This window comes from Barbus barbus (genome assembly GCF_936440315.1).
Source record: "Barbus barbus genome assembly, chromosome: 9".
Lineage (NCBI taxonomy): Eukaryota > Metazoa > Chordata > Actinopteri > Cypriniformes > Cyprinidae > Barbus > Barbus barbus.
Window position 1 is genome coordinate 19,514,927 of NC_136737.1, and position 26,958 is coordinate 19,541,884.

Genomic DNA, 26,958 nt, shown 5'->3' on the forward strand with positions numbered 1-26,958 from the left:
CAAAAAACCCATCCGTAATTTCTCATTATCAATTATTAATCACCATATTTCAGGAAGCAACGAGCACTTACCCTCCTGACAAAAGAAGCGCATCACTGTGCCGGGCTCCAGGCTACACGTATATCACTTCACCCCTGTTTTAGACTAATATGCAAATGGCCCATATTTCTGGATAAAAGCGTCGCTAATGGTTTTCCCTCCTTTTTCCCCCCTCCCGTCACAATCCGTGTTCTCAGTGTGTGGCCGCTGTCACAGTCGAGCTATTCTTCTCCTCTCCTCTCCTCATCAGTTCATTTACACGATTCGCCACATTAACGATATTAGCCAGGCTGCCTTCGGCTGTAATTTACACTGACACAAACACCCAGCTTTCCACTGATAGCCGCCTTGGGCGCTTTTTTAAATTATAAAATAGAGCAATTACGAGAATTTCATTACAAAGTGTGAGCACACGCGCACACACACACACACACACACACACAGACAGACATGGAGTGTAATTTGCTGACACGCAAATTTATTCACAATGAATTTAACATTTGCATTGAATAAATTAGCAGTAAAATTAATTTAGATTCTTTTTATCATGTACGCTTTCGCGTATAATTTGGAATATATTTATAAAGACAAATCTTCATTGAAAAAAAAATTGAAAAAAAAAAAAAAAGTACAAAGTTTACATTTACGAATATACAACTAAAGTTAACTACTTTACTTTTTTTTTGGTTCACGTTCGCTGCAATTTAAACGAGCAAGAAAAAACGTCAGCATACAAATCAACACGACCAAGACTCCACGCACACACACCTGCCTGGTGTTCATGATCCACTGCTCGGCTCACATCAATAGTTTCCATAGCAGCCCGAGTGCCATCAAACGGAGCGCGCTCAGTGCAGCTCTGCTCTCCTCCGTCTGAGCGCGGAGCGTTCGCGTACCTGCCCAAAGCCATCGCTGCCGCAATTCTTCCTGATTCTCCTCTCTCTCTCTCTCATGCACACACACTCTCCGCCAAATCAACAGCTGGCCTTTGTGATGTCATCCCTCCCTTGGCCAATCAGAGTGCCCCGAGGGCTGGGTGCAGTATGTCAGCGCTAAGCAGGGCTCCACCCTCGAGAGCCAATCAGATGGGCCCCTGTGGACCGTAGAGAGAGGCAGACGGCAAAGAGACACACACACACACACGACCAACTGTGGCGAAGTGCCACTGTGGGACAGTCTGTCAGGGTAGGAGCATGCCAGCACTGCAAATCCACCTTATTCGGTTGCACATAAGCTACCAGTCGAACCCAGTGCCGCAGTCGCACACACGCCCTGCTTAAAGTGATGTCCCTTTGTGCCTTAAAAAAAACCTCTCAATTTCTGAGCACATTTTCGCAAACAAAAAATGCCTTAAGTTAATTGGAGGGAGGTAAGGTAGACGCCCAGGTTTAGAGAGCGAACGTCTTTGCCGTTGCTGACCGACGCAGGCAGGTGAGGTCATCGGGAAAAGTGGGTCACGGAAAACGGTTTGCGCATTACTAGCGAAATATAGCCAAAAAACAAATGACGGACCAAAAAGTGGCTTTGAATATGAACAAAACCACAGCAAACCAAATGTGCTTTTGGACATAGGCAGCTCATAGTTGCTGTCAAGATAGGGCAGCAAGTAAAATGCCCAAAAACGCTGTCTAGAAAAGGAACTAAGTAGGTAAAATGTCAAGCAACACTGTTTATTGTTAACGCCCAAATTTGTGTCTACATAAGCAGCTTGCTAAATATAACACCAAAAATGCTGTCTAGATAGGGAGCTAAGTAAGTAAAATGCTAAGAACCACCATTTATGCAGGTGGCTCACTAAGTTTGATGCCCAGAAATGCTGTCTAGATAGGGAACTAACTAGACAAAATGGCCAGAAACACTCTAGATAGATGGCTCACTAGGTTTTATGTCCAAAAATGCTGTCTAGTTAAGCAGCTCACTAGGTTTGATGCTCCAAAATGCTGTCTAGATAGAGAGATAAATGCCCAGAAATGCTGTTTATGTAGGCAGCTCACCAGGTTTGATGCTCAGAAAATTTTAGATAGGGTGGTAAGTAGGTAAAATGACAAAAAAAATGTGTTCTAGAAATGGAGCTAAGAAGGTAAAATGCCAAGAAACACCGGTTATGTAGGTGGCTCACTAGATTTGATGCTCAAAAAATGCTGTCTAGATAGGTGGCCAAGTAAATAAAATGCCAAGAAACACTGTTTATTGTATAATGCCCAAATTCCAGTCTACTTAATCAGCTCACTAAGTATAAGACCAAAAATGCTGTCGAGATGGGGAGTTCATTAGGTTTGATGCCCAAAAATGCTGTCTAGAAAAGGAGCTAAATAAGTAAAATGCCAAGAAAGTACATGTAGGTGGCTCACTAGGTTTGATGGTCAGAAATGCTGTCTAGATAGGCAGCCTACAAAGTATGACGTTGTAAAAAGCAGTATAGGTAGGCAATTCACAAGATTTGATTCCCCAAAACAGCTACCTAAGTAGTCAGCTTTCCTGTGTGATGCTCCAAAACGCTGTCTAGGTAGTAAGCCCAATATGTTCGATTTCCAAAATGTCATCAAGGTAGGTAGGCACGATGCTCAAAACCGTAGTCTAACTAGACAATTCAAAGCAAACATGCTTCCAGACTAAACAATATACCCAGACAAAACTACAGATTAACAAACAATCGTCATCTTGACGTGACCGTGACTGACTGCGCTGACAACTACCACTGTTTTCACTGTAGAGAAAGGAAAAAGGTCGAAACTGACAGTTGCACAAAGCCAGTCAAATTAAAGTAAAACTCCCCATTCACCAAGCAGCTCCTTTCAGTGAAAGAGAAAATCTGCAAAAATTCCAGCTAAACGGTGCATTACATGCGTCTCATTTGCATAACAAAAGACTGGGGGGGGGCTGGCACTGCTGGCTAATTGTAGCCCAAGATGCCGTTCGCCTGAGGAGGAAACATGACAGCCGCGTTTATTCTGCTTTCCCCCGGTGGTGTCCGCAAGCATGGTGGGAATAGCCTCGGGATAAGGGGCGAAATTTCCAGATGCCTTTTAATAAGCATGTTGGGGGTGGGGGGCAGATAACGTCGCACTTCAGGACTAGCTTGACCAAGAAACGTTACCTATGCAAAACAGCAAGAATAAATGAAAAAGATATGGATTACTAAGGCAGCAGGAGGTAGCACAGTAGTAATTTGCATCGGATATTATCTCATTAGGGAGAAACGTCCAGCTCCACGCTGATTACCAAAAGAGAGAACAGGTCAATAACTGTGTAGGGCCCCAAAATACCACAGCGCCATAATTCACCACACCGGTCATTATTCTCGTTAATACATAGGGAAGAGAGAAGGTCTGCTGTCCGCTGGCTTTTCCAGCCATGTAAGAACAGAATGAGAAAATGTGTTGACATTTAAAGGTGACCGGTCACAATGGTCATTTCTCTGGTCCAGGTGACACCTCTGGGCAGCTCCGAGACCCGGACGCATACAAGAAAAATGAGCCGATGAGGGTTTTGTGGAAATCTGGATGAGAGAAGCTCTCAGGGCAATAACAAATCTTGCTGTAAAAACAAAGTGGCCCTGCTGTAGATTCACAGTACTTATTGGGTGAACAGGGAGCAGAGGGTGAACAGGTAACATTCAAGATGATGACAGATTTTTATCTGAAAGCATAAGACTTTTACCTCTTTGGGACATCAGTTTAACTGCATATTATTGTTCATTCCTTTACACAAATGTCTAGCTTGTAGATTTAATCTATTTTTTGGTTGAACAAGTTGTACAGGGAAAATGGGTACAATCCTAGATGACAGCATATATTTCGGCATAAGCATAACAAGGTGATCTTGACCCCTTATTTGAACACCAATTCAACTGTACACTCATTAACACAAACGTCCAGCTGTGAATTCTCACTTTTTGGGCGAATAGGGCGCACAAGGTGAAAAGGTAACATTCAAACTAATATTTTGCCAAAAAGTGTTTAAGCTTTTATATCACTATACATTCATTAACACACAAGTCTGGCTCTAAATACACAGTACTTTTTGGGTGAACAGGGTAAAAGGTCATATTTAAGACTATAACTTATTTTGCTAAAAACACCAATTCAATTGCATAAAACTGTTCACTGCTCCACATAAAAAATTGGCAGAACGATTCAATTTACTTTTTGGGTGAACTGTGTACACAGGGCAAATGAATCCAGTTCTACTTATGATAATACCTATATATATTTTACAGAAAGCATCAGGTGATGTTGACCTCTTCTGGACACCAATTTAACTGTATATCACCATACATTTAATAACACAAAAGCCTGGCTCTAAATTTTCACTCCTTTTTGGTGAACAAGGCACACAGGGTGAAAAGGTAACATTCAAAATGATAACTAAAATTTGGCTAAAACTTACCAAGGTGATTATGACCTCTTTTGGACACTAAGTCAACTACATATCACTGCATGCTCCTAAACACAAAAACCCATTTCTAAATTTACAGAATTTTAATGTGTGAACAAGGCCAAAAGGTAACATTCAAAACTAGAAGCAATTTTTGGCCAAAAGCATAATAAGGTGATTTATCCCTCATTTCGGTCATTTTAACTACTCAAGTACTGGACAGAAAAAAAGTGCTCAAGCACCTGAGGTGGGCTATTTTTAATTTTTGTTCTGTGTATCTACGCATCAGATGGACATCTTTGGCTGTTGCATTGTGTTTCAAAGTTTTTTAGAGACACACACAGCAAAGGCGTCATGTTTTTAAAAAGGAGTATCACGTAAAAAAAAAAAGAAAAGCCTCTCAATACCTTGCATTCTGTTGCTTTTGGATGCACAACGACTAGCTTAAACACAAAAACGTGTCCAGTCAGTGTAAATGCCCCTTGATCCTCTCCAAAAAAAGCAAGACACCATATAAATAGACTGACCATATAAATAAAATGACTAAAGAAGAAGCATCCAAAGATGTGTTACCACCGCTGTCTACCCTCGAACAATCTCTACATATTAGGTAATGTAACCAATCACAATAATAAATCAATTAAGGATCCTGCTTTACATTCATGGCACTTATTGGATGATCAGGGCACACAAGGTGAACAGGCAATAATCAAGACAATAGCAAATATTTTCTCAAAAGCATAATCAGATGCCTCTGACCTAGTTTGGACAGCAGTTCAGCTGCATATCACAGTACTGGTTGTACTTCTTAACACAGAAGGTCATGTTCTAGATTCACTGTGTGTATTGGGTGAACAGGGCACATATGGTGAACAGGTAACATTGAAAAATGTAACAAATTGATTTTGATCTCCTTCAGACACCATTTCAGTGTAGTAGTTTCATTTTGTAAACAAAAATGGCAATTATTGGTTGAACAGAGCACACAATCACCTACTAGGCAAAAAGTCATTAAATCAAGTCATCTCATTGTCTCATGAAGTGATGCTCAGGTGAAAGGGGGATGGGGACGCGCAGGTGAGAATCCTCCTGTGGTGATGCAGATGAGCTTGTACGAACAGGAGCTCGTGGATCATTCCTTACCGCAGCGCCTCTCGCGCATGAACATTAATATTCGGCGTGACAGAAACAGGCCGGCGGCACAGGAAACCAGGACGCCTAACAATACACTGCATGAGTGTTTAAAAATATATATAAATAAAATAACAACAGCTGAACAATCGCAAGGTCAAAAAGAACCCCAGTGCAAGACTATGCATCATGTCAGCGCTTTACAAGAAAAATTAAGTTCACGTACCAGAAACAGGTCACAAAAAATATATTGTTGGGCTGCTGGAAATCTGAATAATTAAAGATATGGACTGCAAATGGAAAGCGTTCCAGATTATATTATTAGTGCTGATATCACTGACGTCACCTTGAGTTGGACACAAAGTGGACCAACTGTCACTGTAATTGATCTAAATCTGGAAAAACAAAAAGCATTTGGTGACTAAACTTAATAATTTCATGCCAAAGATATAGCTAAGATGTAAAAAAAGACAATGTGAATGTAAGAAAGCAGCCCAAAACCGAACACATTTTATTAAAAATATTTATAATTATTCATGTGCCAAATGCTTAAAGGGGTCATATGACGATGCTAAAAATAACATTATTTTGTGTATTTGGTGTAATGTAATGTTTACGTGGTTTAAGGTAAAAAAAAAAAAAAAAAACACGTTTTCCACATAACGTACATTATTGTTGCTCCTCTCTGCCCGCCTTTCTGAAAACGCGTCGATTTTTATAAAGCTCATCGTTCTGAAATGTGTAGTGAGCTCTAATTGGCCAGCTACCCAGTGCGTTGTGATTGGCTGAATACCTCAAGCGTGTAACGGAAATGTTACGCTGATTACCATATTTGGAAACACACAGTGTCTCCACGGCATGGCGGTGACTGCAACAATACTACAGTGAGAATAAAAGTTACTCCTTTCTTTGCATAAACATTTGGGTGGTGTTATGCAAATCTTCCAACACAGTGACGTAGATTTGTGGAGGCATGTTTGAATGAGGCGTTTTACGAAGGCGTGGACGAGTCTTAACTTTTATAAAGAATATCTCTTTGGGTTTGAGACTTAAGTCTTTGCAACTTTACGGATCTTATATACACAAACAGCTTTTAACACTCCAAAGACATAGGAAAACTTGAAATCGTATTGCATGACCCCTTTAAGCAACTTAAAGTAAAAAATAAAAAAACTCACTAGGTTTGATGTGCAATAAATGCAGTCTAGGAAAGGAGCTCACTTTTTCCAGGTTTGTATGACACCAAAAAATGCTGCCTAGATAGGCAACTCACTAGATGGTTTGCCTAAAACTGCAGCCGAGGTAGGCCTCTCACCAAGTACGACATCAAAAAATGTAATTTAGGAAATGTGAATGATCAAAAGCAGCCTAAAATCAGATACATATTACTATGAATATATTCACAATTAATTATTTAGTAATGTAGAAATACAGAAAAAAATTGCAATACATCACGATGGTAGATGTGATGTTGGCACGCAACAATCTAGAAATTTTCAGCCAATACCGATCATTTTATTAGTAAATCTTTATTTTTATATATATATATATATATATATTTTAAATATATATGGTTTAGTTTACTTTTTCGAAAATGTGTTCAAAATTGAAGCATCATTCTTGAAATTAGGAATCATTTAAAATACCATTGTACCAGACTATTCCTGCAGTTTACAGTATGTATATATTTATAGAGAGTATGATTGAATACCTGGATCATCTGATAAATTTGGGCAAAAACATGAAGTATACAACAAAACACACTAAACTGATACTGTATCGCACAAAGCAACATGATTGACTTTCCCAGCGTGACAAGAGAACTACATCAAATTTTTTTTTTTTTTTTTTTGAGTGTTAATAATGTTGCATGTTTGTTACAAAACGAATGCAGTGTTTGTGTAAAATATAGAAGCACAATGTAAAAAAAAATAGTAATTCAAAGTTGTAATAAAACAAAGATTACTGGAGTAGGTTGTACAAAACAAAAATTACTATTTCAGTCTTTATACTTCAAAATTTCAAGTTTAATTCAAAGTTACTTTCAAGTTTATTTCAAAGTTACTTTCAAGTTTCTTTGCAACTGATTGTGAAATTTACTAAAATATTCTGAGTTAAACACCAATTTTCCAGTGTGTATACTGTGCCCTATGTAACCATTATAATGTAAAACTAATTCAAAAGAAACAATAAGTTTGAAATCTGCTATAGAAAACTGGAAAAAGCCTGTCTTTAATATGGTTTAATTCAACGTGCTACTTATTTCTTTATAATTAAATTGTGAAATTTAATTCAGTCAAACGTAAATATAACACTTAATAAATAAAAAGTATGTAATTTTATTATATTTATTAAGTGTAATATTTTTTTATTAAATTAAAAATATTTAATAAAAAATAAATAAAAAAAATCTTGTTTTAAAACAAAAACACACTTATTGTTTTTACACATCCCCTCCTGGTGGTTTAATCACCTGCACAGGCCCTTATGAATGAAGCCTGGAGCTTTACCAACCTACAAAATCAACCCTAAAGCTACAAAAACACATCAGTACTACAGCTAGATGAAATAATAATAAATAAAGCACATGAAAGCATGACCATATCTGTGCATGTTTATTTACTCTTCATGTGTCTGATCTCTCCTTGGCCCTGATATGCAAGATCATTTATCACGTTTACTTCAAATATATGATAAGCAAAACACACAGACTGTTTATAAAACACACTTTGAGACTAAAAAGACACGTTGTCAGTCATCCGAGGCTGATGTTTGGTTTAAAATAATTTAAAAAGACTAAAACATTGCGGTGTGCTAACACACATGGTAAAGCTAAATGAGTTTAAACACACACACAACCTTTCCAGATCCCTCAAACTGACAGGAATTACACCAAAAACCGTGATATTTAAGGGTTGAGGATGTTAATATGCTGTAAGCTTACCTGTAGGATAGATAGACGTATAAATATTTGAAGGAACGAAGAGAAATAATGGCTGCTAAAGGCTGAAGTCAATGCTGTCGATCTGTCAGCGGCATTGAAGACAAAATACTCAAAACACCTGGAAGGGAAAATAATTTTTTTTGGTGAAATAGCAGTATTATACCTAAAGAGGGCGCAGCGTGGCTCAATAATTAAACTTAAAATGAATTCGATTCATTTTAATAGCTTTAAAAAATTATTTAAATAGAGTTGTTGCTCCTTAAAAGGCTTTCAAGAATTCGAAGATCCTTAAAATGATTTTAAATAAAAACAAAAACAAAGAAGTAATCTGTTTACTGTAGAATAAAAGTACAATATTCTTATGATTTTTATTTAATTAATAAGTAAAACATTAAACTTACATAAAGCAACTTTAAAATGGAATTAGCCTAAATTTAATTGAACTTTACTCGTTAAAAAAAATCATATGCAAAAATATGTGTAAACACATTTATAAAATTCATAAACTAAATATTAATAATAGCAAATATTAATTTATTGTAAGCATAAACGTTTTCTTTTGGCTTTTTCTGTCACGTGACGCTATATTAACCAATCGAGGATCAGTTCTCACGTACCGGAAGTAGTGCTCTGTATCAACTCTTCTCCGCTCTAGGTTTTGTTTACATTTCTAAGATCTACACAAGGGTGAATACTTGCATATTACTGTATTTGATTAAAAATACACTTTTGACTGTTTTATAAATATGAGAACACCGAGGGACCGTAACTTATATAATAAACACATCTGAAGATACCAAACACCCTTAATTAAGCGTCTGTGTTAACCCTCCCGTTAGTACGCAATCAAATCTCTTATACGTCAATATACTGTCAATAACATACATTATTTTATGATGTCAAATCATGGCTGCAGATTTTCAGAAATGATCGTCTCTTGGTGAGTGTGAATTCATGCATATTATAATATTATGCATGCATAACTCATTTAACCGCAAGCCACAATGCATCTCATTTACTTGTGAGTGTTTTTGAATGTATTTCTAATATACAGAGTATGAAAACCATGAGAAGTCAAGGCAGATCTGGTCCAAATGAGGGGTCTCTCCATGGAAAAGATGGACTTCAAGTCCTTTCACAGAAACTCCGGGGAAAACTGATGCCCTTCTAGAGAGAAGGAGTCCTTTTTGCCTTATCAAGGGATGGACGGTCAGTTTAATTAAAGTTTCTATTTTTATTTTATTTTTTCCCCCCTACAATTTTCTATTTATTCCAAAATGTGTAACATACAAAAAACGAGGCCAAATCAAAAGCATGGTGGAGATGATATAACATGAATTTTGTTTTTAAACATTTGTTTTAAAGTTTATATTTTTTATTTTAAACCTTCAATACAAATATCAATGAAATGTTAAGAGTGAGAGACATCTCAATTCTATTCAAAAATTTTTTTTTTTTTGCACAATTTTCTTTTTAACTGACTATCAATTATACAACAAATAAGGCAAAACAAGAAAATACTGAGTGGAACTTATAACAAGAAACTACTTTTAAACTTTTCTTTTAAAATATTAATTTACACTTTTTCTGCATTTTAAACCTTTAATAACAAAAATAACAGTTAAATGCAATGTTATGACTTCAAATAAATGGAATTTATATAACAAGTTGTTTTATTTGAAACTTTTATTTTTAATTTTAAATGTTTTAAAGTACATAAAATGTAAAGATGATCAAATAAGCAGAATTTATTTAATAACAAATTTTGTTTTTAAACAACATTTTAATTTTTTTTTTTTTTTCAAAATTTTAAACTTGTTTTAAAAATAACAAGTGTCAAGACTGATCAAGCTATGTAGAACATAAATTTAGTTTTCAAATTTTTGTTTTAAAATGTCATTTCATTTTTATTTCTTTCTACATGTTAAACGTTTGATACAAATATCAAATAAATTAAATGTTAACACTGATAAAAGAAACCTGAAATGCACACATATATAAACATTGTGACATTTTTCCATGCTTCAAATAATTGAGTAATCTAAATAAATATTTTAAAAAGTAAAAATTATTGAAAAATGTTTTTGGGAACTCCTACAATTACCAATAATCTCAATAATTTAGCAGCATTTTTATTTTTTATGAATCTTAAGGAACTAATACTGAAATCTAGTTCACACAAATAAATTTTAAAAAGACATTGGATCTTGATCAGTTTGGCTTCATGTACAAAGAATTTCAGAATAAATAATATATAGTTTACAATATAATCACTGTTTGTATTCTACAAAATACTTCACAATAATGCATGCATACATAAATGCATTTTTAATCCACTTCAACACTTCCTTGACAAATTTATTAATGATAGGACCTGAAAAGACAAGATGAACTAATACATTAGTTATTGCATGTTGTGTCTATGAATTGAACACGATTCACTCTTCATATGCCAATCTGTGTGTCTATCTTTCTATCCCTTTACCTGAGCCTGATTTAAGCAGGTGCGAATCTAATTTACTACAGTTCTGTCAGTCAATGTTCTGGGTCAGACGGGTCAGTTCGTCCACGCTTCCGAGGGTCCCGGATCGATGGCAGGACACACACAGTTCTGTTTGGTGCAGACAGGGTCAGTCACTTAATTAGGCAGACATTCAGCTGGACGGATATTACAGAATCCCAAAGGAGTCACAGTGGATGATGGGATGGATGTAGTTACAGATGTCAGATTTTTTGGTTCAGTAGCTTTATTTAAGGGAGAGAGAACAAAAACATAGCCAATTACTGGCAGGGATATTATAATTCATTAAAACAAAAAAACCTAAAAAATGTTGTTTTTTATAAAATGAATGTTAAGTTAAATAAAAAAGCCAACATTTCTTCTAGTTTGAACTAATGTACTAAAATAACCAATTAAAACAAAAGCCACAAAATGTAGTTACTTATGTGTGTGTGTATATATATGTATATATATATATATATATATATATATATATATATATATATATATATATATATATACACACATATAAGTAACTACATTTTTCAATATTTAAAAATATATTTAAAAACCGAAAAATATTTCTAATGTTTATAAATATTCATAATATATATACATACACACATATATATATATATATATATATATATATATATATATATATATATGTGTGTGTATGTATATATATTATGAATATTTATAAACATTAGAAATATTTTTCGGTTTTTAAATATATTTTTAAATATTCAAAATTAACAAATTTTGTACTAAAATAAGTTAAAACTTAAAAAATACTATGTAAAACTACAGTCAGGTCCATAAATATTGGGACATCGACACAATTCTAACATTTTTGGCTCTATACACCACCACAATGGATTTCAAATGAAACTATCAAGATGTGCTTTAACTGCAGACTGTCAGCTTTGATTTGAGGGTATTTACATCCAAATCAGGTGAACGGTGTAGGAATTACAACAGTTTGCATATGTGCCTCCCACTTGTTAAAGGACCAAAAGTAATGGGATAGAATAATAATCATAAATCAAACTTTCACTTTTTAATACTTGGTTGCAAATCCTTTGCAGTCAATTACAGCCTGAAGTCTGGAACGCATAAACATCACCAGACGCTGGGTTTCATCCCTGGTGATGCTCTGCCAGGCCTCTACTGCAACCGTCTTCAGTTCCTGCTTGTTCTTGGGGCATTTTCCCTTCAGTTTTGTCTTCAGCAAGTGAAATGCATGCTCAATCGGATTCAGGTCAGGTGATTGACTTGGCCATTGCATAACAGTCCACTTCTTTCCCTTCAAAAACTCTTTGGTTGCTTTTGCAGTATGCTTTGGGTCATTGTCCATCTGCACTGTGAAGCGCCGTCCAGTGAGTTCTGAAGCATTTGGCTGAATATGAGCAGATAATATTGCTCGAAACACTTCAGAATTCATCCTGCTGCTTTTGTCAGAAGTCACATCATCAATAAATACAAGAGAACCAATTCCACTGGCAGCCATACATGCCCACGCCATGACACTACCACCACCATGCTTCACTGATGAGGTGGTATGCTTAGGATCATGAGCAGTTCCTTTCCTTCTCCATACTCTTCTCTTCCCATCACTCTAGTACAAGTTGATCTTGGTCTCATCTGTCCATAGGATGTTGTTCCAGAACTGTGAAGGCTTTTTTAGATGTCGTTTGGCAAACTCTAATCTGGCCTTCCTGTTTTTGAGGCTCACCAATGGTTTACATCTTGTGGTGAACCCTCTGTATTCACTCGGGTGAAGTCTTCTCTTGATTGTTGACTTTGACACACATACACCTACCTCCTGGAGAGTGTTCTTGATCTGGCCAACTGTTGTGAAGGGTGTTTTCTTCACCAGGGAAAGAATTCTTCGGTCATCCACCACAGTTGTTTTCCGTGGTCTTCCGGGTCGTTTGGTGTTGCTGAGCTCACCGGTGCGTTCCTTCTTTTTAAGAATGTTCCAAACAGTTGTTTTGGCCACGCCTAATGTTTTTGCTATCTCTCTGATGGGTTTGTTTTGTTTTTTCAGCCTAATGATGGCTTGTTTCACTGATAGTGACAGCTCTTTGGATCTCATCTTGACAGTTGACAGCAACAGATTCCAAATGCAAATAGCACAGTTGAAATGAACTCTGGACCTTTTATCTGCTCATTGTAATTGGGATAATGAGGGAATAACACACACCTGGCCATGGAACAGCTGAGAAGCCAATTGTCCCATTACTTTTGGTCCCTTAACAAGTGGGAGGCACATATGCAAACTGTTGTAATTCCTACACCGTTCACCTGATTTGGATGTAAATACCCTCAAATCAAAGCTGACAGTCTGCAGTTAAAGCACATCTTGTTCGTTTCATTTGAAATCCATTGTGGTGGTGTATAGAGCCAAAAAATTTAGAATTGTGTCGATGTCCCAATATTTATGGACCTGACTGTATAAAACAAAAACTAATACAAATGGCAAAAACACAATTAAATTACTAAAACTTACAATGAAATATAAAAAATAAAAACAAATTCATAATAACGGTATCTCAGTTTTTATTACTTAAATTTAATAGTGCACTTAGAATTTTAGTTTTCTTAAAAAACTAAAGGGAAGTTGTGGCCTAATGGTTAGAGAGTCAGACTCGTAATCCAAAGGTTGTGGGTTCGAGTCTTGGGCCAACAGAGATTGTGGGGGGGGGGAGTGAATGTCCAGCGCTCTCTCCACCCTCAATACCACGACTGAGGCCCTTGAGCAAGGCACCGAACCCCCAACTGCTCCCCGGGTGCCGCAGCATAAATGGCTGCCCACTGCTCCGGGTGTGTGTTCACGGTGTGTGTGTGTTCACTGCTGTGTGTGTGCACTTTGGATGGGTTAAATGCAGAGCACGAATTCCGAGTATGGGTCACCATATTGGCAGTATGTCACTTCACTAAAGGCATAGGTTTTGAAAATTAAAGTTGTTGTTTTTTTGGCATAAAAAATTATAACAATGTTTATCAAATGATAAGCAAAACTCCTATGTATTATATTGTTAAGTATGCACTTAAAGGCATCCAAAAATGTCTGTTTTCATGTATTTCTATAATCAAAATTATGCTTTATTAAATTAACAATTTAATGCTTAAAAAATGTATGAATATTAATTTACTATTTTTACAATATAACTATTTATTATATTGATGAGCAAAGTTGATAAGTATTACATTGTGCCATTTTATAAACAACAAAAAGTTAATTTATTTTTATTTTATTTTTTTACAAATTGTATGTATTTTTGCATCCACACAAAGGGAGATTTTTTGTTTTCTTTAAGCTTCCATAAATAATGCGACTCTTATCGAATGCGATATTGAACGAACAGATCTTGAAACCACTCAAACACAATTTCACACTTTCCACACTGATGGATTTGGCATAATGTGTTTGCTGCTGGCCTCTTGACACGGATGCTAAGGGTCAGTGCTCGGTTTGAGCGGCCTTAAGTTAAGCAAACCCTAATAATTGTAAGGGTATTAGTACTAAGGCTTTTCTTCCTTCAAGCGGCCTGGTGCATCTGTCAGCAGAATAAACCAGCTTTTATTGACTGTAATCAAGTCTGACTGTAGTCAGTGAGCCGACACTAATGTCCTCTTTAACTAGACAGGTAGTGTTTCGCAGTGTGCCAGGTGCTGTTAGATAACTCTCTTCAATTAATGCATATTGTCGTCTTCACTTTCATTCTCTTCATCCAGTATTAGATTGTTTGATTACCTGAAAACATGTAAATGAGTGCCGTATCCCATGATGCAACATGCTCAACTTGGCCTTCCATTTGCAGTGTGACATTTTTACATAAAACTAAATAAATAAACTTTTTTAAAAAACATTCAGAATGAAGTAATGTGACAATGTTGCATGTTTTAGTTTTTTAGTTTTATTTTTGTGCAACGCGTACCATTTTGCATATTTTCAGTTTTGAACAATATAAAATATTGACAGACTGAATAGAAAAGATTGACAGATATTTTTGTGACCAATTGAATTATTTCTTATATATATATTTAAGTGATATGCACAAACATTTTTTATATTTTTTTGTGCATTTTGCCACAATAACAAAATTATCATTATAATATAATGTTAGACATGACTTATATTATATCGTGATTATATTGCATGATTAATATGTTCTCAATTTAATTTTCAGTTTTTATCTCTTAATTATCTAATTAATTTTAATGCAATTTTGTATAAAAATGTCAAAAAAGGAGACAAGTGGTTGATATTGTTACTGGAAGTCAATGGATGATCAAGTATGATCTGCATGCTATTTTGTTTGTACACTTAAAAATATATACTGTATTAGTAATATTTAGAAATATTTTTCGAATATTAGAAAATTAACGAATTTTGTACTAAAATAACAAGTTAAAACAAATAAAAATGCTATATAAAACTATGAAACAAATTAATATGCATTTTTCAATTTTTAAATATATTTTGTACTAAAATAAGTTAAAACTGAAATAAAAAATACTATGTAAAACTATAAAACAAAACTAATACTAATGGCGAAAACACAACGAAACGACAAACTTACAATAAAATAGAAAAAATAATTCATAACAGTATCTCAGTAATACAAAAATAAAAATTTATTTACATTTTAATTAGTGCTATCAATCGATTAAAAAATTTTATCGCGTTAATCACAGTTCTGGACTGTGATTAATTATGATTAATCACAAATTTAAAATACTAGAATTTACCTGTAAATGTGTTGAAATAAAGGAATGCATGACAAACTAGTTTAAGGAAACGTAACCTTTCATATCAGCCTTTATACTGGCAATAAAATGTTTACCAAGCTTCAGTCCCAGTACACATTTACCCAACTATTATCAAAAGTATTTCTAAATAAATACAACAAAACATTTTCTTGCGACCTTACATGAAGTATTATGATAAAATGCATTATGAAGAAGAATTGGACCTGTTCTGCAGGTGCATTAGAGCTAGCATTAACATCATGCTACATAAGGCAATTTATGAGATTAATAGTACACTTTTACTCAGAACTCACTTTAAACCACCAGTGAGTGTTTGTAATAACTTCCTTTTGCGATCACATATGTATATAGGCTACACTTTGGGCGGCCGCGGTACATTATAAAAGTAGCCCAAAAATTTTTCCCACGACTGTATTTTCAAAATAGCCCAATTGTTCGGGAAAACCGCGACCCTGGCAACACTGGTTCGCTGTACCCTTATCACATGAGTATACTTATCTCTCATGCACTGTTGCTCTCTCTCTCTCTCTCTCTCAGACACACACACTCGCTCTCTCTCTCTCTGCGTTCGCTTCACTTTTGTCGAGCCCGACGCCTCATAATCACACAATCCCTGCATCCCAGTGTGCATACTATACACCCTATCTGCCCTAAATAGTATTGAAAATGACTAATATCACATAGAATTTAGGATGGATAGTGTGCACATTGGGACACAGGCAATGATTTCTTCCGCACTGCGATGACGGCAAAAAGTTGGGGTCAAACCTTATCAAACGATTAATTTGCGTTAAAAAAATATCAATGCGTTAAAATTTTTAGATTAATCACATGCGTTAACGTTGACAGCCCTAATTTTAATAGTGCACTTAGTATTTTTGTTTACTTAAAGGCATAAGTTTTGAAAATGAAAGTTTTTTTGGGGCATATTTTGTTTGGAAATTGTAATTGTTTGTTTGGAAATGTATTTTATTTATTTTGAAAGAAGTTTCCAAGACTGCATTTAATTGATCCAAAAAAAAAAAAAAAATGAATAAATAAATAATAAAATAATAATATCAATATATTATTCATATAAATATAACAGTAATATGGTGAAATTTTAATATATTAATAAAATGAGATATGATATAATATGCCGATTTGCTGCTCAAGAAACATTTATTACAAATTTTAAGAAGTTGCGCTGTTTTTTGCGAAATCCATGATACTTTTGAACTTGTCAAAGAATCCTAAAAAGATTGAATAAATCTTTTATAAAATTATTAATTTCTTTAAAAAATATATCTTATTAACCCCAAGCTTTTGAACACTATTATATAACATTCTCTAAATTTCACTTTCCACAGAGAGTCATTTGAATGCAATGTCTCTGTTCAGTGTCCTGTGTTCTCTGTTGGATCTAGATACTCTTGATAACAAAAGCAGCTTAGAAGTCACTACATCAAGCCAACATGCATCTAAAACGCTGCATCAGTCACCTCTATAAAGCTATCACTTTTATCCGAACGGGCGCGAGGTTTGTCCTTTGTTTTTTTGTTTTTGAATCTAATTTAGCGATTAATTTCCCCTTGTGTATCGCTTTGATCCCACTAATCAGTTAGTATGCGGATTACGGCCCCACATAATTGCTCTCTAATTAAATATGTAATCTCCACTCCAGCCAATAACCCAAGCAATCCTCGACTGTAATTACTTTATCCGTACAGAGACTCTCCACCTACTGTCTAATGAACCGTGACATGCGTCCACATGGCTGTGTGTCATCTCCAATGACTAGCCATGTTTCATTTCATGTTTTTTGCCATGGGAAATGAAGGTGGTTAGTTACTGTTTACTTTTCATATTAGGCTTGACAGACTTAAGAGAAAATCTCATTAATGTGGACGGTTTTAGATCAGTGTTGATGCTAGAACAGTAAATTAACCTGCGGAAATTTGCTAGTTTTTTTTTTTAAATGTTGACTTAACATATTGAACATTTTATTTACTTGTTTTTCACTAATTTTAAAATTTAATGTCAGATCATACCGTGTTTTCTTCCTCCACAGCAATCTTCCTCCACAGCAAATATACTTGTTTCATTTCGAAATTTCGAAATTGAATTGGTTGCAAGTTGGTTTGCGTGCAAATTGTGTATAAACAAGCCGGTTTTCTATGTTGTTTTCAGTGTCAGGTTGTTTATCCGAACGAGATGTCAGTATTATTAGAAAGGTATTTTAGGGCGTGTTTGAACAACAGTTTTCCACTAAAAATGGAAAACTCTTTGTGCGTTTTGGCAGTTCATTTGCCTGACATCGGCATTTTGGGGGCCTGAAAATGCTAACTTTTGAAAACATGCAAGTTTTTCAAAATTCCATGGTTATCGTCTCTGTGAAAACTAGAAAATTCTGAAAAGCACATTTCTGAAAACAGTAATGTCACGCGCATGCGTATAGAGTGGGGGAACTATGACGTCAGAACCCGGAAGAGTAATTCGCCGCGGGTTCCTTCAAAATTTTCCTATGGGGTTTTATAATTAGATTTTTATGGGGGAAAATAAAGCCTGTGGTAAACATAACTTGACGATACTTTTACGTTTTATTCCACAATGTAAATTACACACATCCATGCCGAAAACTACAAATTTGAGGCAGTTATGTGCATTTTTGAAAACATATGTTTTTAAATAAGTAACTACATAAGAACGTTTGGGCTGTGAGTGTGTACAGTTTACATGGTAGAACAAAATGTAAAATTATCGTCAAGTTTTGTTTACCACAGGCTTTATTTTACTCATAAATTTAAAAACCCCATTATTGTAACGTGACGTCTCCTCAGGGAATACAGGAAGCCGAGATACAACAAAAGTAATTTTAATGATGAAGAACAATGTCAGAGAATGTTTCCAAAACAAGGTTACAATTTAGACAGGACAATGAAACTCTAGAAACTAAAGGCTTATAAAGACATACAGACTAAGGAGCAAACGAGATGAACACAGGTGAGCAGACTTAATGATGATTAACTAATGGAGAACCGGAACAAAACCAAATAAGGGCAAACAGGAAACTGAGAAAACACATACATGTAACAATTATACTACCCCATAGGAAAATCTTGAAGGAACCCATGGCGAATTACTCTTCCAGGTTCTGACGTCATAGTTCCCCCACTCTATTACGTATTCGTGTAGTGTTTCTTTACAAAAGGACATCGCCACTTACTGGCCTGGTATGCATAATGCACAGTTGTTTGTCGTTTTTGTGGATCCGTATGAACAGGGATTGTTTTGACAATGTTGTCATCTTTATGCAAAACTTTTCAAAAATGCAAAGGAAAAACAATGCCATTTTTAGTATATCTTTGCCATTTAAACGTGCCATAAAATGTTTTGCGTCTTGAAGTATTATATCTAAGGCTATAGATTACGAGAAAAACCTAAAGTAACCACAGTTTTATCTTAAATACCTTAGTTGGATATTGTTACTACAGTAAAATAATGGTAAGTTAATTTGGGATCATGCTCAAACAGAAATCTGAATTGGCTTGATAGGTTTAACAGTTAAAATCTCATTAACACGGATGGTTCTAGAGCAGCGTCGATGCTGAATCAATAAATAAACGTATTTAATGTTGACAACATTGGCACATTCTGAGCATTTAATTATTTGTTTTTCACAAATGTAAAATTTTAATGCCATATAATAGTTTATCTTCCTCAAGACCAATTATTCAAACATCTTGTTTCATTCATAAATTTGGAAGCAAATTGGTTTTACAAAAAGCCGTTTTTCCATGTTGTTTTAAATGTCAGGTTTTTTATCCAAACAAGATAAAAGTAAAGTAAAGTAAAGTCGTGACGTATTGTCAAGTATGGTGACCCATACTCGAAATTGGTGCTCTGCGTTTAACCCATCCAAGTGCACACACACAGCAGTGAGTAGTGAACAAATGCACACACACACACACACACCGTGAACACACACCCGGAGCAGTGGGCAGCCATGCTGCGGCGCCCGGGGAGCAGTTGGGGGTTCGGTGCCTTGCTCAAGGGCACCTCAGTCGTGGTATTGAGGGTGGAGAGAGCGCTGGACATTCACTCCCCCCACCTACAATCCCTGCCGGCCCGAGACTCGAACCCGCAACCTTTCGATTACGAGTCCGACTCTCTAACATTAGGCCACGACTTCCCCGAAGATGTGTCACTATTATTAGGAAGGTACATTAGGGGGCGTTTATACCACATCGTTTTCAACTAAAAACAGAAAAATTTTAATGCCTGAAAATGCATACTTTTGAAAATTAGTTTCCAAGTGCATGTTTTTGAAAACGATGCCATTATCTTATCGTCTATGTGTAAACTATAAAAACACAATTTTGTGAAAGCGGTGACATCATACGCGTGTGTTTATGTTTTCTGTCTATAGATTTGTGCGCAGGCAAGTAGTGTTTCTTTACAAAGTAAAACTGCCAACTGCTGTCCTGGCCATGAATATTACAGCGTTTAAGGAAAAATATTGCCATTTTTTAGTGCATCTTTGCAATGTAAACATATCCTTAAACATTTTGCACCTTGAAGTATTATATCTAAGGCTACGAGAAAAACCTAAAGTAACCACCTTTTCCTCTAAAATACCTTATTTGGATATTGCTATTACTATAAAATCGTAATAAATTAATTTGGGATCTGACTTTATCTGAATTCAGAATTAATGGCTTGATAGACTTAACAGTTGAAATCTCAATAACATACTGTTTTAGAGCAGCATTGATGTTAAATCAGTAAATTAACGAATGGAAATTTGCTAGCGTTTATTTAACTTTTTGTGCATTTTATTAGTTTGTTTTTCACCAATTGCGAGGTTTAATGTCAGATCATACCTCGTTATCTTCCTCCATCCCAATTACTGGAACATCTTGTTTCATTCAAATTCGGAAGTAAAATTGGTTGCAAGTAGGTTTGCGTGCAAATTGTGAACAAACTGTTTTTCAATGTTGTTTCCACTGTCAGGTTGTTAATCCCAAAGGGATGTGTTACTATTCATAAGGAAAGTATTTGAAATGCTTTGTCGTCGCAGTGGTTAGCACAAGTGCTCTTGAATCACTGAGCTGTGGTGCTCAAACAATTGCTAACGTTGACGTAATTGGCACATTCTTTTTTTGCCATTTTATTTATTCATTCTCTGCAAATGTCAAAGTTTAATGTCAGATCATACCTCGTTATCTTCCTCCACACCAATTATTGGAACATCCTTGCTTCATTTATAAACTTGCAAGTAAAATCGTCTGTTTTCAGTCTCAGGTTGTCTACATCTTTGATGTTGCAACACTACAGATATGTCGTACACGGTGGAGTACAGTTACGGCTACATGAAATATCTCAGCAAACCGTGGCAGGAAGTATTTAGTGGTGTTTGTTTACGTGTTTGGAGAGTCTGTTTTGTTTAATCGCGTGAATCTTTACCTTGCGGTTGGAGTAGATGTGCCTCTCATGTAATAGAATACAACCACTCTGTGTTTTCTAAACCATCGATTTCCGTTTTTTCTCTCTCTTTATCTCCCACCTCTCTCTCTCTGCAATTCAATAATCCCCCTGAAGCAGAATTGCTTTTTTTGTTTTTTTTTGTTACAGCACAGCCAAACCACACACTGAGACATGATACTTGCTCAGATGATGCAGTGTTTTAAGCTGCACTGTGCTACTTATAGCGAGATTTCATCAGCGGCTTGTTACCAGTCGAGAAGATCGATATCCACGGTTGCTTTCATATCTCGAAAGCACAAAAGGTGAACGGCAGCCATTACTTCATAAAACTTTACTTGAGTCTTGAAGTATTAGATCTAATGCTGCAGATTACAAAAGATTACTATAACCACAGTTTCCTATAAAATAACTTAGTCGGTTATTGTTACTACTGTAAAATCACAGTAAATTAATTTGGGATCTCATTCAAACAGCTTTTTTTCTCATTTCTGATTGATTTTCTAAGCAATTATACTTAGATTTTTGTCTGGTAAAATGAACAAAAAAAATCTAAATATTATAAAACTTAGAGGTGAGCTCTTTTGATCAAAGCAAGCACTTAGCAACCACCCAAAACACCTTAGCAACCATTCTGGGAGTCAAAATTCTGACTTTATTTCTCAGAATTGCGTGATATAAACTCACATTTGCAAGTTATAAAATCAGAATTACGATTTATAAAGTCACAATTGTGAGATAAATACTTGCAATTCTGACTTTTTTTCTCACAATTGCGAGTTTAAAGTCCAGATTTGAGGGGGGGGGGGGACTGATTTGTTTTCAGAATTGTGAGTTTATATCTCAGAATTATGACTTTCTAACTTGATATTGCAAGTTTATATCACGCAATTCTGAAAAAAAAGTCAGAATTGTGAGATAAAAAGGCGCAATTACCTTTTTTAATTTTTTTATTCAGTAGCAGAAACGGGCTTCCATATGATCTTTTTTTTTTTTTTTTTTTTACTTTCGCTAATGCTAAGTTTTACTGTAATGTAGATAAATGTATTCCTAAAAGTAAAAACAGAATTAAAAGAAGTCAAAAAGGATTCAGAATTGGCTTGACAACCGCATAGAAACATGTTAGCTGTTTTCTTTGGCAATATAAAAAGGTTCAATATTGTTCACTTTGGTGGCTAATGCTAAGTTTTACCAGTTTTATCATAGTAAAAGTAAAAACAAATCATTATTTCAGTAGTAACACTCGCATGGCACAAGTTAGAAACATGTTAGCATTGTTTTTGTGAATTTTAGACTACCTTTTTTGTTCAGTAATCTAAAAACAAGTTATTTTTTTGTGTACAGTGGTGGCTAATGCTAAACTTTACCACAGTTTTACTACAGTAACATTAAGGTAAAGGTATTCACATAAGTACAAAAACATTTTTACAGTAGTATAGATCATCTAGACTAGCTAATCTGTTAAAGTATACATTATCTTGTTTGTTGTTTTAAGATTTTTGTTTCCACAGAACTAGCCAGTTAGCAAAATGCTAATTTAGTTCTCTGTGTGCTAGAAACCCACGTTTATCAACGCCTCGCACGCAACACCCTCATGCTACATTAAAGCTACTAATAAAGCCATAATGCACCAGCGTATGGACTACGACTAAATGCTAATTCATCATATATGGATGATGAAATGCTATGCAAGGGGCAGATTAGCATACGCCGTGCTGACACAATTACTGCAGTTTAATGAGCCCTGAACTCTAACCCACCAATCAAACCGCTACACCGTGAGCCACCATGTGACACACGGGAGCTAAACTATCTCTGTCTCCGCATCGACCACTGTGGCTGAGACGATCGATAGCTATTGATCCGAGATGGAAGGCTGTAAAGAAGGGATACTGTACGGCCGCTTATAATTGCATCAGAGGTGCAAATGAAGGCGTGGGGTGAAGATTAAGAGATTATTCAATATTACACTTGTAACGAGTGTGGAATAACAAAGCAAATTAGTGCAAATTACGTCGTCTTCGCTAGTATCGCTGGCCTTCATTTCAGGGGCAATGACTCAAAGGGCAAAAAAAAAGACAGGTGTGTATGAATTATAGTTTTAAAATGCCTTCAGAAGGTATTAAGGATGTGCATAATTATATATTTTAATATTTAACATTGTTTGTTAGCTTTGATATAATATATACATGCAATTTTTTCCTTAAATGTTGACAAAATTTGATTTTACTAGGTAAATGTACACTTTCTCCTCAGGAAAACAAACTTAAAATATTGATAACATCTCGGGGACGTTTTCAAATTTGTGTTCAAAACTGAGGTATTTTATATAAATATTGATTTATTTATAGTTTTATATTTTATTTGTATAATTTTCACAATTGTGATCAGGAATCTAAAGATAATATTCGATATAGAAAATATAGAAAACATATCAACAGGATACAAAACTGCTTGTCAAGTCATTTTGTATATTTTATATAAATTTACGCACAGGTTTTATATAAATATTATCTATGCATTTTATTTATGCATTTATATTTTGTAGATTTTTTTTCACTGTTAAAACAGGAAAATTAGTTTATAAAGCTTTTTTAAAATAATATTTTAGTATTATACAAATCATATTTATATATTTTATTTATACATTTATATTTTGTTTTATTTTATCGTATATCTTTTTATCTTATATATTTATTTTACAGAAATATTATTTTTTATTTATTTATACATTTATATGCTATATATTTTATTAATATTGTATATTTATACAATACATTTTATATCATAATCAGGCAACTTTTGAGAATTTTGATATGGCCCACCCTAACTTCCTGTCCAGAAAAGAAATCTTTAAACTCATATTTATATTATTTATCATTTATATTCTAAATAAGGAATATATTATATTTAAAATTAATTTGATATTTTATTTGTGCATTTATTTAATGTATTTTTAATGTACTATATATAAATATTAATTTGATATTTTGTTACATTTATATATTTATTATAAATTACGTATAATTCTAATTATATTAATAAATCAAATATATTAATGAATACATGATATTTTTACATATTAATATAATAAACAGTTCCTATTCTAACAAGAAAAACATTGAATGTCAAGCAAAATAAGACTGACCAATATTGTTTTAAAAACAAAAACGTTTAATTTACAGAAAGAGTGTATTTAAAGTTTTCAGTAGTTCAGATATTTTTCATTGACATTTGTGTAATTTCTGTAAATAATTTCTGTATATTTAATATAAATATTATTCATCTACATTTCCTTTCATTTGATATTTGATTGATTTCTTATTTATTATAGTGAATTAGGAAGCCTCACGATCTGAAACAGTGGCATTTGAAAACATGCTAGCATTAAGTTGATGGTGTTGTTGACAAGCAAATCAGACGGGCCTCCTTCAGGACACAGCGGTGCGTCGGTTGCAATGGCGTTATTTAAAGAACAGTGATTAATGTGTGGAGAAGTAGCGCGCACACACACACACCTGAGAGGCACTCGAGGCGTATGAGAGCGCATTACACAGAGCTAGCAAGTGCTCCAACAATTTGAAGGCGAAAAAAAGCCAGTGGCAGGACAGAGGCTGTTAATCATCCTTTCACAGTGAGGGAGGAGAAAACAAGATGAAGAGGGCATCATAGCTGTCTCTCTCTCTCTCTCCGTCTGTCTCTCACCACTTTATCTTTATTTATGCCTCTGTCGCTTTTAGACATTTCAAGAGGTCACTTTATTCTCTTATCGATACCGATCAAAATATAATATGGCTATATTAGCTTATTTCTATGCCTTATTACCTTGATAAAAAAGTATTTGTGCCATTTCATGGTACAGTGATGTTAATACCGTTGTACTTTGATATATAGTGGCTATTTTAGTGGGTTTTCATCCTGAAAGTAAACCTAAAGATTTAGTTTTTTGATTATTTTGAAACAAAGACATGCTATAGAGATTCTGGACTATCATTTCTCACAAATAATATACAAACAAATAGAAAATGATAATAATAAACACTAAATACAAATGTATTTGTATAGACGGATGTTATTTATTTGTATAGACAGATAAAATGTTGATCATTTTTATTTATTTTTTTACCATTATTTTTACCAAAATATTACTTTTAATATTTTTAAACGGTCTAATATTTTAACATTAATTATTATTATTAATAATAAATATTATAACTATATTATAACTATATATCAATATATAAATATTCATATATTTATATAATTATACTTATATATTATATTTGAATATAAATGTTTATATATAAATATATATATATATATATATATATATATATGTATAGATAGAGCAATAGATAAAATGTTAGTACTGTTTTGTTTTTTGTTTACTTAATTATTCCTTTTTTAAAGTCTCATTTTAACATTTATTATTAAACAATAAATAAATATTATAGCTATTATTTATAATTATAATAATTACTATATTTATATATTAATATTTATATAATTATATTTGATAGATAGATAGATAGATAGATAGATAGATAGATAGATAGATAGATAGATAGATAGATAGATAGATAGATAGATAGATAGATAGATAGATAGATATACTGTAGAGAAATAGATACAATTTTAATCATTTACATTTTTTTATGTTTACTGTTTTTTTAACTTCAGTTTTACTTTTTTAAAGTCTAATATTTTAACATTTAATTTATACATGTATAGATATCCAGAGATAGTTTATATTTTTTTTCAAATAAAAATAATTCAGATGTTAAATTTGAATAATAAATAAATATATATATATATATATATATATATATATATATATATATATATACACACAGGTGCTGGTCATAAAATTAGAATATCATGAAAAAGTTTATTTATTTCAGTAATACCATTCAAAAAGTTAAACTTGTATATTAGATTCATTCATTACACACAGACTGATATATTTCAAATGTTTATTTGCTATAATGTTGATGATTATAACTAACAACTAATGAAAGTCCCAAATTCAGTATATCAGAAAATTAGAATATCAATTAAGACCAATGCAAAAAAAAAAGATTTTAGAAATGTTGGCCAACTGAAAAGTATGAACATGAAAAGTATGAGCATGTACAGCACTCAATATTTAGTTGAGGCTCCTTTGGCCTGGATTACTGCAGCAATGCGGCGTGGCATGGAGTTGATCAGTCTGTGGCACTGCTCAGGTGTTATGAGAGCCCATGTTGCTCTGATAGTGGCCTTCAGCTCTTCTGAATTGTTGGGTCTGGCGTATTGCATCTTCCTCTTCACAATGCCCCATAGGTTTTCTATGGGGTTAAGGTCAGGCAAGTTTGCTGGCCAATCAAGAACAGGTCCTTAAACCAGGTACTGGTAGCTTTGGCAGTGTGTTCAGGTGCCAAGTCCTGTTGGAAAATGAAATCTGCATACGTCTGTGCGTGGTGGTTCTTGAAGCACTGACTCCAGCTGCAGTCCACTCTTTGTGAATCTCCCCCACATTTTTGAATGGGTTTTGTTTCACAATCCTCCAGGGTGCAGTTATCCGTATTGCTTGTACACTTTTTTTTTCTACCACATCTTGTTCTTCCCTTCGCCTCTCTATTAATGTGCTTGGACACAGAGCTCTGTGAACAGCCAGCCTCTTTAGCAATGACCTTTTGTGTCTTGCCCTCCTTGTGCAAGGTGTCAATGGTCGTCTTTTGGACAA

The 26,958-nt window shown here is 34.3% G+C and overlaps 1 protein-coding gene and 1 pseudogene across 9 annotated transcripts in view; one reads left to right on the forward strand and one right to left on the reverse strand.

The window, feature by feature from the left end:
• Positions 1-8,611, reverse strand: part of LOC306875435 (R3H domain-containing protein 1-like) — a 44,611-nt gene extending 36,000 nt beyond the window's left edge. For 4 of the 8 annotated variants that reach the window (XM_079425990.1, XM_079425989.1, XM_079425987.1 and 1 more), the window contains exon 1: positions 8,492-8,593. The gene's annotated coding sequence lies outside the window, so the exon portion shown is untranslated. Of the gene's footprint in view, positions 1-8,491 lie in introns of all 8 variants that reach the window. The other 4 variants (XM_079425988.1, XM_079425985.1, XM_079425984.1 and 1 more) reach the window with 3 other exon arrangements.
• A 937-nt stretch (positions 8,612-9,548) lies between these two features.
• LOC306875264 (DNA annealing helicase and endonuclease ZRANB3-like) overlaps positions 9,549-26,958 on the forward strand; it is a 90,102-nt pseudogene continuing 72,692 nt past the window's right edge. The window contains exon 1 of the transcript in view: positions 9,549-9,700. The product of the transcript in view is annotated as a DNA annealing helicase and endonuclease ZRANB3-like (transcript). The remainder of the gene's footprint in view (positions 9,701-26,958) is intronic.